The sequence below is a fragment of the Ochotona curzoniae genome, unplaced genomic scaffold, assembly GCF_017591425.1.
Source record: "Ochotona curzoniae isolate NIBS_2020 unplaced genomic scaffold, NIBS_Ocur_1.0 scaffold_4506, whole genome shotgun sequence".
In the NCBI taxonomy this organism is placed as follows: Eukaryota; Metazoa; Chordata; class Mammalia; order Lagomorpha; family Ochotonidae; genus Ochotona; species Ochotona curzoniae.
The window spans coordinates 56,816,079-56,828,096 of record NW_024467119.1 but is presented as its reverse complement, the minus strand read 5'-3'; positions in this window follow the sequence as shown (position 1 = coordinate 56,828,096).

Here is a 12,018-nt window from a genome sequence, read left to right as displayed (position 1 = left end):
TGGCTTTGTTCTTCACATCATCTGGCACTCTAGGTGGAAAAATTAAACATGTTGGGGTATGTGGCAGAAAAGACAGAAACAAATGGAGATTTTGGAATTGAGGCATTTGTTTCAGCCCTTTTTTCCACATTTTAAGAATTAATTTTGGCTCAGACTTTTGATGAAGTGTTTACTATACTGCTTGAGATTGCTGCCTGTGCCCCAGTACTGAGGTGTTTGATTCAAATCCTGCTTGTCTTCCCAATTCCAGCTTCAGGCTAATGAACATCCTGGGATACAGAAGCTCTGGATACTGGGACCTTAGCAGGAATGAGTCGGGGATTGGATGGGTGTACTGGAAATGTCTCTCTGTGTTTTTGTCTCTCAGCCTTTCAAACAAAGTGAAAATAAATAAATACATTTCAAAGTAATTATATGCTTTTTTTCTTAAATAAAAAACACAATTTCTTTTTCTGGCTCAAGTCACTTGCTCAGAAGAAGAGTGTGTACTTTATTGGCTGTGAAAATTCATTTACAAGCTGCCAAGTTAACCAAAGAGATTATAATCACTGCTCATGTTTAAAAAATTAATGGAAATTTAAGTTGCATATATCTGTGAAGAGTCGGAGAAATAATGTGTCTTGTGATATAATGAAACAGAAAAGCCTCATAAGAAATTTCAGTAGTTCAGTTAGGAGCTTGGGTCCATATCTGCAAAGCTCAAGCTCTTTATTTGCTCTTTGGAAAACACTGTGGCTTCATACTAATTTACATAATTTATCACTCAATTTCCAAAGACTTAATGACATTAGTATTGATTGAAACAGAAGGTATACGCAATAGAAGTGGAAGCAAGCCAAGGCAGAAAGACAAAAGTTAATGTGTTTGTAAACATGTGAGTAAAGCAATGAACTAAGTCTGTAATAGGAGAGTAGTAAAAGCAGTTTAGATGGAGAAGAGAAGGGTAGAACTAGTGAAAATGTCTGAAACTAAAACATATACCTACTAGTGCAATGCCTTTTTGCAACTAGAATCAATCAGGAAAAGAACGAATTTTTGAGACTTAATATGTTTCTAGACATTGAACTGAGAAGGATGGAGAAGGCTATCTCAAGGAGTCTTCTCCAAAGGCGATCTAAGAATAAGCATGGATGAGGCTGTGTGATCTCTGATGCTGCTTTTCATGCCAACATTCTCTATGATCACTTTGCGGCTCCTTGATTCGGGGTACCTACATTTTTGTTCTTCCTTATGTTTCAAATTAGAATGCATTTGGAGCTTACTCCACTCGTTCAGAATTGTTGTACTTTTAATGATAGTCATAAATGCAATGTCATTGAGAACATACACATATCCCAAGGCATCCAGAGTAGATGACTCTAGTGTTGCTTTGCCTTGGCTGTCAGTCAGTTAAGCTTAATCATTAAGAAAAGATGCTGGAAATTAATCATTAAAAGATCTAGACTGTCTGCACACAGAGAAACCTATTTTGGCCTTTAAAACTTTTTAAAAAAAGATTGATTTATTTTTGTTGGAAAGGCGGATATACAAAGGAGAGACAGAGAGGAAGATATACCGCCCAATGATTCACTCCCCAAGCGGCCCCAATGGTTGGAGCTGAGCCAATCCGAAGCCAGGAGCCACCTCCGGGTCTCGCATGTGGGACACAAGACAAATCCAAAGTCTGCAGGGAAAGCCATTGAGCCAACCCAGAACTCACTAACTACAATAAAGGCTTATGATTTTTAGCCATTAAAACTTGGAATGTTTTGTTACACAGCAATGAAAGGCACACACAGAGATGTATCAATCATTGTTAAAACGGTACCTTGGCTGCTCAGAGCATGTAAACCCCATTCCAAAGCCCATGCTTATCCAATGTTTTTCTCTCTCTGTGTATAAAAACGTTGTAAATTTTCTATTTTGCTCTTTTTGTTGATTTTGTTTTATGGCTTTACATTTAAGGAGATGGAAAGTAACTATGTAGTAGAAGCTATTACATGCAGATGTGAAGATAGAATGCAGTATCCATCTCTACTTACAAATCAAAGATAGAATTTTGATGAAACTGTTGAGTGCATCTTGACAATAGGATGCTGAACTGTCTGCCATTGTCCATGCCTACAATGTCATGGTGGAGTTAAATAGAAAAATGATAAACTTAGGATTGCTTGTGAGGGACCATACTATTGAAGTGATAAGTGGGATCTGTGGAGGGTGGGGATTTGGGGCATGGGAAATAGAAACCCCGGAGTCTATGAAACTTTATTATGGAATAATAATATAAATAAAATTAAAAAAAGTTGCATGTTCTCTATTTTTCTAGTGGCTAAAGTCCTTGCCTTCCATTCCCTGAGGATGGAAGGATTGAGGATCTCAAATGGGTGCCAGTTCTAATTCCTGCAATCCCGCTTCCCATCCAGCTCCCTGCTGGTGGCCTGGGGAAGCAGTCAAAGGTGAACAAAGCCTTGGGACTATGCATTCATGTGGGAGATCTGGAAGAAGCTCATGGCCCCTGGCTTTGGATCGGCTCAGCTCTGGCCATTGCAGCTACTTGGGGAGTCAATCAGCGGATGGAAGATCTTTCCTCACTGTCTCTTCCTGCTCTCTTTTTAATCTGCCTTTCCAATAAAAATAAATAAATCTTTAAAAAGATAAAGCTTCCTAATATATGTGTAAAAAGAATTAAACGTTCCTATTACATAAAAACGGTTGGTAAGATTGAAAGGGAAAAAATCCCACCATTGAGGTGATTCATTTCTGATCAGGCACTTTGAAAGATTCCAAGGAATAGAAGAGAGAGAAAATGCATGGTCCCATTCCACTCCCTAGGATGCTTTCAGAGAAGAGGATGGGCCTTGACCTTAAACAAAAATGCAGCAGGTTGGAAAATATAAGGACAGCATCATATGCCCTGAGATTAAACAGCAGGGAGACCTAACTAAGAACTGTAATACAGAATTCATTCTTTTAGTAATCACAGTGTCAAACCTCTTTGGCAGTGAAAATTTTAGCATCTCCTTAAAAGGTATTCAATTTTTAAAAAGACCTGTTTTATTCACAGTTGTGATTTTGGAAACAAAGCTAGGTAAAAGCTACAGAGTCCTATTGCCTAGTATGAAATCATTTCTCTATTATCTGGGCAAGTTACTCTTTCCATCCTTTTCTAACTTTTCTCATTTGTGGTATGGTGTTGTTTATACATATAAGATTTGGTGGATTCAGAAAGGACAAAACAGAAAAAAAAATCTGATTAGAGGGATTGACACATAGTATGAAAATGATACAATAATTTTATCTAAATTTTATAGGATTACTGGATTACATGAAAACCCTAGTTTATTATGAACAGCATACACATGTTGAAGTTTCATACATTTTGTTCTTTACATTTTGTAGGTATCCAATCTCCAATAATAAAAAGCTACATTTTGAAAACTATACTTTGCAAAGGATATCTGTAAAGTAAAATGAATTATTCATTTATATTTTGGAATGAACATGCATATGGAACTCATAACAAATGTTTTGGGAGGCTGATGTGATAGAGTGGTGCAAGGCACCACCTGTGGTTCTGGCATCCCATATGGGTGCTGGTTTGAGACCCATCTGCTCCATTTCTTATCCAGATCCCTGTTAAAAGCTCTGGGATTTTGGATTAAACTTGGCCAAGCTCCACTTAATGTGGTCATTTGGGAAGTAAACGAGCAGAAGAAAGATCTCTCTTCTTCCTTCTGTCTCTCTGAAACACTGCCTTTCAAACTAAAAAAAAAAAATTAAATAAATAAATCAGCAAAACAAAGTTTTACCATACTAATGCCAGTAACAATAGATTAACAATTGAAACTCAACATACAATCCCAATTAATGCACATACACAACGGCATGTCTTTATATCAGGAAATGTTAGTAAATGTCCAGTGTTAACAAAGCACAGATTGGAGAATGCATTTTTCATTGGGTTTGATGTTTCATCTACTGATTCAATTCTTTTATTTACTATTCAAAATTGACTCTAACAAAATTTTCTCCATAATTTCATATTATAAGAGTTTATTAGAGATTATTAGCCTTGTTTAGCAGAACAGAGAGATGTAGTTAACAGTCAATACAATCGTTTTTGGTCTACAGTAAATAAAATAAGAGATATCAATATTTTCACATTTTTTTTCAGTCTCATTTATGACCTGAGTTTAACATGCTTTAATTGGAGTGAAAATCAAAACAAGGAATACTTAGGCCATCAATTCATCTTTATTTTCAGGATCACATGAAAATAAAGTTCACCAGCAAATGACACCATCCTCTTTTCAGTTTATTTTAGTTCTATTACATTTTCAATAATAACTAGCTTTTGGATGAAGGGAAATGATTATTATGCAATTTATAATTATAAGGGTCATGTCCTGGTGCAGAATGCATAATGCAAGTGAGCAAGACAGTAGAAAGCAAGAAAACATCATATTGGGAAAAGTATCAGAAGAGAACTCTATTCATTGTCATTCCATTAGTATTTTGTAATAAAAACATGCGTTTCTAAACATTATTAAGTTACTTTGTAACTAGAAAACAAGATGATTTTCAAGTCATTTGTCATCTCCCCAAAATAAAGTATTTATATGAGGGAGCTTAAAATGAAGTTAAAAATAGTTTATTTCAGGACTGGTGCTGTGCCATAATAAGCTAATCAAATCTTGCCTGCAGTGCTGCCATTCCATATACTTATTGCTTCATGTCCCAGCTACTCCACTTCTGATCCAGCTTCCTGCTGGCCTGGAAAGGTAGCAGAGAATGGCTCAAGTCCTTGGGCCTCTGCACTCTCCTAGGCCCTGCCTTTGGATTGGCTTAACTCCAGCCACTGAGGTCATTTGGAAAGTGAATCAACAGACGGAAGAACTCTCTCTCCTCCTCTATCTGTATACCTGCCTTTCATATATAAAAAAAATTAAGTCTAAAAGATTATTTCGATGTAATCTTTTCAAAATCCGTAGATAGCCTTTTCATGTACACATTTTCACAAACTTTTTGAAACACCTTTATATAATTTATTTTTATAAAACCCAGTTGTATATAAACTAATAATTGTAATGTCAATGTGGAAGTCAAAGGATGTGGTTCAGAACTTGCACTCTTTTTTTTCTCTCTCTCTCTCTCTTTTAACATGCTGGTTACACAATACCATGTCAACTAATTCCATTACTTTATAAATTGTTACTGATGTAATGTTGGGGCTTTTATTTGTTTGGGATGATACTCTGTCGGCTCTACCTTCAGACCAGAGATGGTCTCCCTAAGAAACCGTTGAACTTATCTGCACAATAAGATGCTGGACTCTGTGCTTCGTAGATGCTTGCAAGGAAAGAATCTCAACTGAATTTGATTTGTAATACTGCAACAAGGTGGAAGAATCCACCATGGGGGGTGGGTTTTGGGGAGGGGTGGGGGGAATCCCAGTGCTTATAAAGCTGTGTCACATAATGCAATGTAATGAATAAAAAAAATTTCCTGGCTAAAAGGTTTATCTCTTCTTGCAAAATTATAACTCATTTAACCACTTATTTATATAGGATGAACTGATAGATATTTATCTTTTGTCTTGCTTTTTCAAACAATGATTATTTATTTTGTTGCTTAATCTGGCCCAATTTGACTGACTCATGATGAGATTTCTTTCAGTTGCCTCCTGCAGTTCTTTAACATGCCCCTAATTAGAGAGTACATTTTGAAAACCATGTTTTTTTGTTTTTTGTTTGTGTTTTTTTTACTGTGAAATTCTTTCTAATGATAATAATAAAACATACATACATACGTAAGTGCCTGATTTTTCTTGGAAGTATAACTCTGACAAAAAAAAGTGTGAAAAAATCTTTAAATCTTTACAAAATTAGAAGCAAGAAGTGGTCATTTTGTAATAAGTGCACTTAAGTATGTGGAGTAGTCAGCAATAAAATGGAGATGTAATGTATGGTAGACACAGCGAAGATATTTCATTGTGAGACTCTTATAATGTTGTTCTAATATCCTCCCTGCGCACCCGCAGTGTGGTCTAGCGGCTAAAATCCTCACCTTGAAAGTGCTGGGATCCCATATGGTCACCGGTTCTAATCCTAGCAGCTCCCCTTCCCATCCAGCTCCCTGCTTGTGGCCTGGGAAAGCAGTAGAGGATGGCCCAATGGTTTGGGATCCTGCACCCGTGTGGGAGATCTGGAGGAGGTTCTTGGCTCCTGGCTCCGGATCGGCACAGCCGTTGTACTCACTTGGGGAGTGAATCATCAGATGGAAGATCTTCCTCTCTATCTCTCCTCCTCTCTGTATATCTGACTTTGTAATAAATAAATCTTTTAAAAAATTCTTCCTGCATCTTTTATCACATCATGATGTCCATATTTATCGATGTAAGGTATTAGCTTTTGTCCAATGTGCACAGAAAACTATTCAAAACTATATTTCTTCCATTTTAAGCTAATAGTTAACAGGAAGTATCAATATCATATTTTGTCAAACACAACACTTACTATTTACTCATTAATTTCAAAGGAAAAATACTTCTCTTTGAGAATTATAGTATCCCTGATTTTCACAATATTATGAAGGAACAGTTTTTGCAGATTTGTAGATGATTTCTTTTTTAATGCCTAGAAGTGTATTGCCTCAATTCAATCCCACCATTACCACATGCAAGTTGGGTGATTTGTATCACCCATTTCTCAGTTCCTATTCTCAACTAAAAGAAAAATCATCTAAAACTTTGGCACACGCATTTGTGGTGCATCAAGCTGAGTTGGTTCTTGCGACTCCCACATCCCATATTGGAGTGTTGCTTTGAGTGCTTGATATGCCATGCTGTCAGTTCGGCCTCCTTATAATGCACTTGTACCACGTACCTTGATTTCTGTGACCCGGTGGGAGATCCAAATGGAGGTCCTGACACCTGGCTTTTGCCTTGCTTAGTCCTGGCAGTTACATGCATTTGGAGTGTGAAAGAGAAGATTGAAGAGTCTGTGTATTTCTGTCTCTTCTTATCACTCTATTTTTCAAATCAGTCATGAAGATAACCCTGCAATAATCTTTAAGTTGCAAATATTGTATCATTACATATGAGGGTACTCCCAAATATTTATAGGAATGGTATATTATGGAAAAGGTATGTATCAATTTAAGCATTTTTGCATAAAAATAGATTTATCTTTTAATTGCACTTTCTTTGAATTTTTGGAAATATCTTTGTGTAATCCAACTCATGGTTAAAAATACCAATTGATTAAATTAACTAAGAGCCAATTAGGCCTTCAAATGTTTGGATGAAAAAGTGTGCTAAGCAGAGTGCGTAATATTTCCTTTCTTCCCATAGGATACCTTAATAAGATCACGGTGTCTCACTTTTATTGACAGCTCTGCAAACGTTATGATCTACTTTGATCTGGAAGGTGATTGGAAAGGTGAGTTTCAAGTGTTCTGTGATGAATCACTAACTGAATGAAAAGTGATCTTACCTAGCTTCATAAATTGTATTGCATGATGCTGGCTCTACCACATTATGAAAATAAATGCAGTTAGTACATCATAAGATCAAAATCGGTCTAAACTCTTTCTGATGTACTTCCTCAGTTATCATCTTCCCACTGTCTCATTTTCCACAATGAATAATGCAAACACTATTTTGGAAGTTCTAACTTCATGCAGTTTTAGATAGTATCAAAGTGAGTTCATGCATCTTGGCCTGAATTTTTATTGCCTGTTTCAAGAAGGCATTGGCTTTTGTTCAGTTCATGATTTGTGTCTTAATGCCAAAATGACTTGAGCAGAACTCTGATAAGGATGTAAATGAAATTCAGTAACTCCAAACACACTTATTCCATTGCAATCCATTATTGGGACCGGCACAATGGGCTAAGTTGCCGTCTACAATGCCAGCATCCCATTTGCTGTTTGACTCCTGGTTGTTGCACTTCTGATCCAAATCCCTTCCAATGTGACTGGGATAGCAGCAGCAGATGGCCAAAGCACTGGGCTGCACTCACAGATGAGAGTCCAAATGAACCTCGTGACTCCCAGGTTCAGGCTGACCCTACCCTGGTTACTGCCACAATTTTGGGGAGTAAATCTGTGAATGGTAGGTTTCTGTGTTTCTCTTTCTGTCTGTAACTCCAACTTTCAAAACAAATTAAAAAAAAAAGGGCAATCCATTGTGCCCTTCTTGATTGATGATATTGGAGCACAGTTTTGCAAATTAGTACAAAAAGGATATTTTGTATGCAATTTTAATTTTAAAGTTGCAAGACTGAAAGTGCTGCCATACGGAGAAATGAGTGCCTAAGGGAAAATGCTCTGTAGAATTTGGGGAAATAAAACCAGGGGAAGCGAATGCACCCTGCCAACAGCAAGTCCATCTTTTTTTTTTAGCCGATAGGATTTTTAAAAAAATTGTTATTAACATTGTATTATGTGATACAGTTTTATAGGCACTGGGGATTCCCCCCACCCCATCCCTCCCACATCCCTACCCCCATAGTGGATTCCTCCACCTTGCTGCATAACCACAGTTCTTCAGTTGAGATTCCTTCATTGCAAGCATATACCTAGCATAAAGTCCATCTTTAAACAAAGGGGACTAGTAGAAGGGAAGGTTTCAATTCAGAAAGACTCTTCCATACAAATTAATCATCGTTGCCACTAGTCTCCTAGCTTCTCGTTTGTTCAGCACCAAGTAGCACTAATCAAGCCTTGCTTATTGATTGATTCACTTGTTATTTGTACATCCATGCATTTATTCAATCATCAAGTCGTGTATTGAATATCTACCAGAGTCTTTTTCCTGTCCCTCCCCCATCTATGGTTCTATAGATAACACGCTAAAGTGCTGTATATTGACTAAATTGACTGACACTGCTCTTATTTGTGTCAGCAAAAGAGACTAGAGACTGCATGTCTCGCTCAGTGGGCGCTGTAAGGCTCTGAGCTCCAGGCATAGTCCTGTACATCAAACACCGGTGAAGAAGCAGACAGCTGGTGCTGAGAGACCCTCCCAGGACTGCATTGCATTTAAGCTGGTTCAAAACAAAATCCTTTGACAATGCCTTCATTAAGCTTCATGTCTGCTTGAACCTTCTCAGGATCTTCCGTACCAACCTCCTGGGAGAGCAGCTTCTCCTTTTTGTGTGTGAGTGATTCTGTTCTTTTAGGCTGTGAAATAGACTCTGCTAGGCCCCCAGGATGATGATAATTTTGTTAAGGTATACAATTTCATTTCCCCCAGGTCACAACTTGAACTGTAATCATTTGCATTTCCCTGCTGTTAATTACCCCACTTGTGTGTGACAGCATCTGCAGTTTATGAGCTGTTTGACGCTGGTAACAAACCATTCGGGACTCTTATTTTAGCTCTTCTATGAACCACACATTAGGTGTCTTCTTGCTTTGGAATCACAAGCTTTTTTTTTTTTCAGATATTGTTTATAAAGAATCCATTGTTCAGACCTGTTGGCTGAATTTTTGAAATTGTAATTGCTTCCCTTGTTCTAAAATATGACATACACTTGTGCAGAACTTTACTTTTGAAAGATGCCTGAAGATAGAGATAACTGAAGCAAAATTCCCAACAAGCCTAGCATTCAGTGACAGGTCAAATGAGAATAGTCACTGGGATAGTTCTTTGGGGCGAAAAGATTAATTCAGATAGCCACTTTATATGTTTTAACAGTTTATTTTTAATTAAAAAAATTAAAGTGTACTTTATATATGGTAAGGTTAACCTTTTTAAGTGTAAATGCCTGCAAAGTTCGGTAAATACATTCGTATGTGTAACCACCACTACCATCATCAAAATGACTTTTAAAAAAGCAAATCATCTCCATGCCAATTTCTCCTACTATTTACTGAAGTTCAATCATTTTTATCTTGTTCTTCCACTGTGCTTCCCCATAACACCCTCCAACCCTACCTCCCCACAGTCCTTGGCAACAGGTTCCAGCCTCACAGATTGCCTGTTAGAAGTATGTATCTGTTTCCCCTGATGAGATTTGGAAATTCCAAATAACATGGTTACATACATGCATGTTTTCTGAAAGTGTTTATCATGCATGGATGCTGAATTTTGGGAAATAATATTTCTAATGGAGAATTTAATATTGTTTTTCTTAATTAGTATCTGGTCAGCGAATCATATCAATTGATTTTAAAACATTGGCCAACCTCTTATTGCACTGATTTAATATCAGCTTTTGAAAAAATTACATTTATCTTCATAATGGAAACTGCTTGTAGCTTTCCTTCATTGCAGTGTCTTCTGGCTTAGCATCAGAGCAATGCCTTGATATGTTCATAAAATGAGCAGTGAAATGCATCTTTGCTGTGTTTATTCTGACAACATATAGACTGGTATTTCTTCTGCATTGATTGCTTGGCTTGAACCTGAGCTATTCTTTGTTCCAAGTTCTTAAATTGAAAATTCAACTGATTTGATCAATACAATACTATGCAGATTACCATCTCTTCTTGAGAGAGCCTCTGGCATTTGTGTCTTTGGAGGAACTTTTCCATCTCACCTGAGTAGTTTAATTTATTGGCACAGAATGGTTGCAATGTATCACTCTACTTATGCCCCCAAATGTGTAGGCTGAAGTTGTAACCAATAGATCCTTAAGAATGTGACTTTCATTGCTATCTCTTATGGAAATAAGTCTTCGTAGGTGTAATTAGCTAAGATAAAATGTACTAGGGTGGGTCCCTCATCTTGCATTTTTCTCCAAAGAGAAAGAGAAAATTTGAACTCAGACATACATGCAGGAAAAACGCCAGGTGAAGACAAAAGTTAATGACAAGCTGATGAAGGTATGCGGCTGTAAACTCTGAGAAGGACATAGCATAGCGCTTTCGTTCAAAGGGTTACTGGAACTTTTGGCACCTTGACTTTGGACTCGTAGCCTCTGGAGCAGCGACAGTACATTTGTGTTATTTAGACCACTCCATGTGGGATGATTTGCACTAATAGTCCTACAAAACCCATAATGTCTTCTTTATTTTTAATGGCAATGGAAGATGTAGTGATGGCATTGCTTTTCCTCTTTAGTGTTTATAATTTGTGTTATCTCCTTTTTGTTCATTTGTCAGGCTAGAGATTTATTCATTTTACTGACTTCTTAACAAGGTAGATTACCATGGTATACATGTTTTTTTGTATTGCTTGTTTATTTGCATGTTTATGACTTTTTTCTGATCAATTCTGGTTTAATTTATTCTTCTTTATGATTTCTTAATGTCAAAAGCTTAATTCTTTGTCCTTTTTAAAACCTTAGAAATTGGTGTTACAAATTTCCCACAAACTTTGATATTTTGTGCTTTCATTTTTATTAAGCTATAGATATTTTATGAATTTGTGTGTTGATTTTTTATTTGGCTCATCATTTATACACAAATATGTTATTTAATTTTCAAATATGTGGGGATTCTCCAAAAATCTTATTTTTGGTCTAATTCAATTTTTTTCAAAATACACTTTGTAAGCTATAATTATTTCAAAAATTGTTACCATTTGGTTTATTGTCTGGAATATGGTCTGTTTTTGTGAATATTAATTGCCATGTGTATTTTAAATAAAAATCCTTTCTGTGGTTATTGGGTAGAGAATTATGGGATTATTAATTAGTTAGATATTGGTGACAGTGTTTTGAGGTGTTCTCTGTTCTTGCAGAGATTTTGTTTGGCTATATCTATTGACTGTAAAAACAAAACAAAACACAACTAAAACAAAAGCAACAACAACAAAAGTCTTTTTCAAAATCTTCAACGTAAACTCTGGAATTGTCCATTAGTCTCTTAATTCTTTCAGTTCTTCCTTTACGTTTCGTGAAGCAGTATTGTTGCGTGTGCCTATTGAGGATGTTTACACTTGACTGGTTAACTCATCAATTTTCATAATAGAAATATTACTTGTGATTTAGCTTCTTAAAAAGTAAGGTATTAACATTCCTGTTCCCTCTTCCTAAGAATAGCCATGATAGAACAAATTACTCTGATGTGGTCTGTGGGCATCCCTAAACT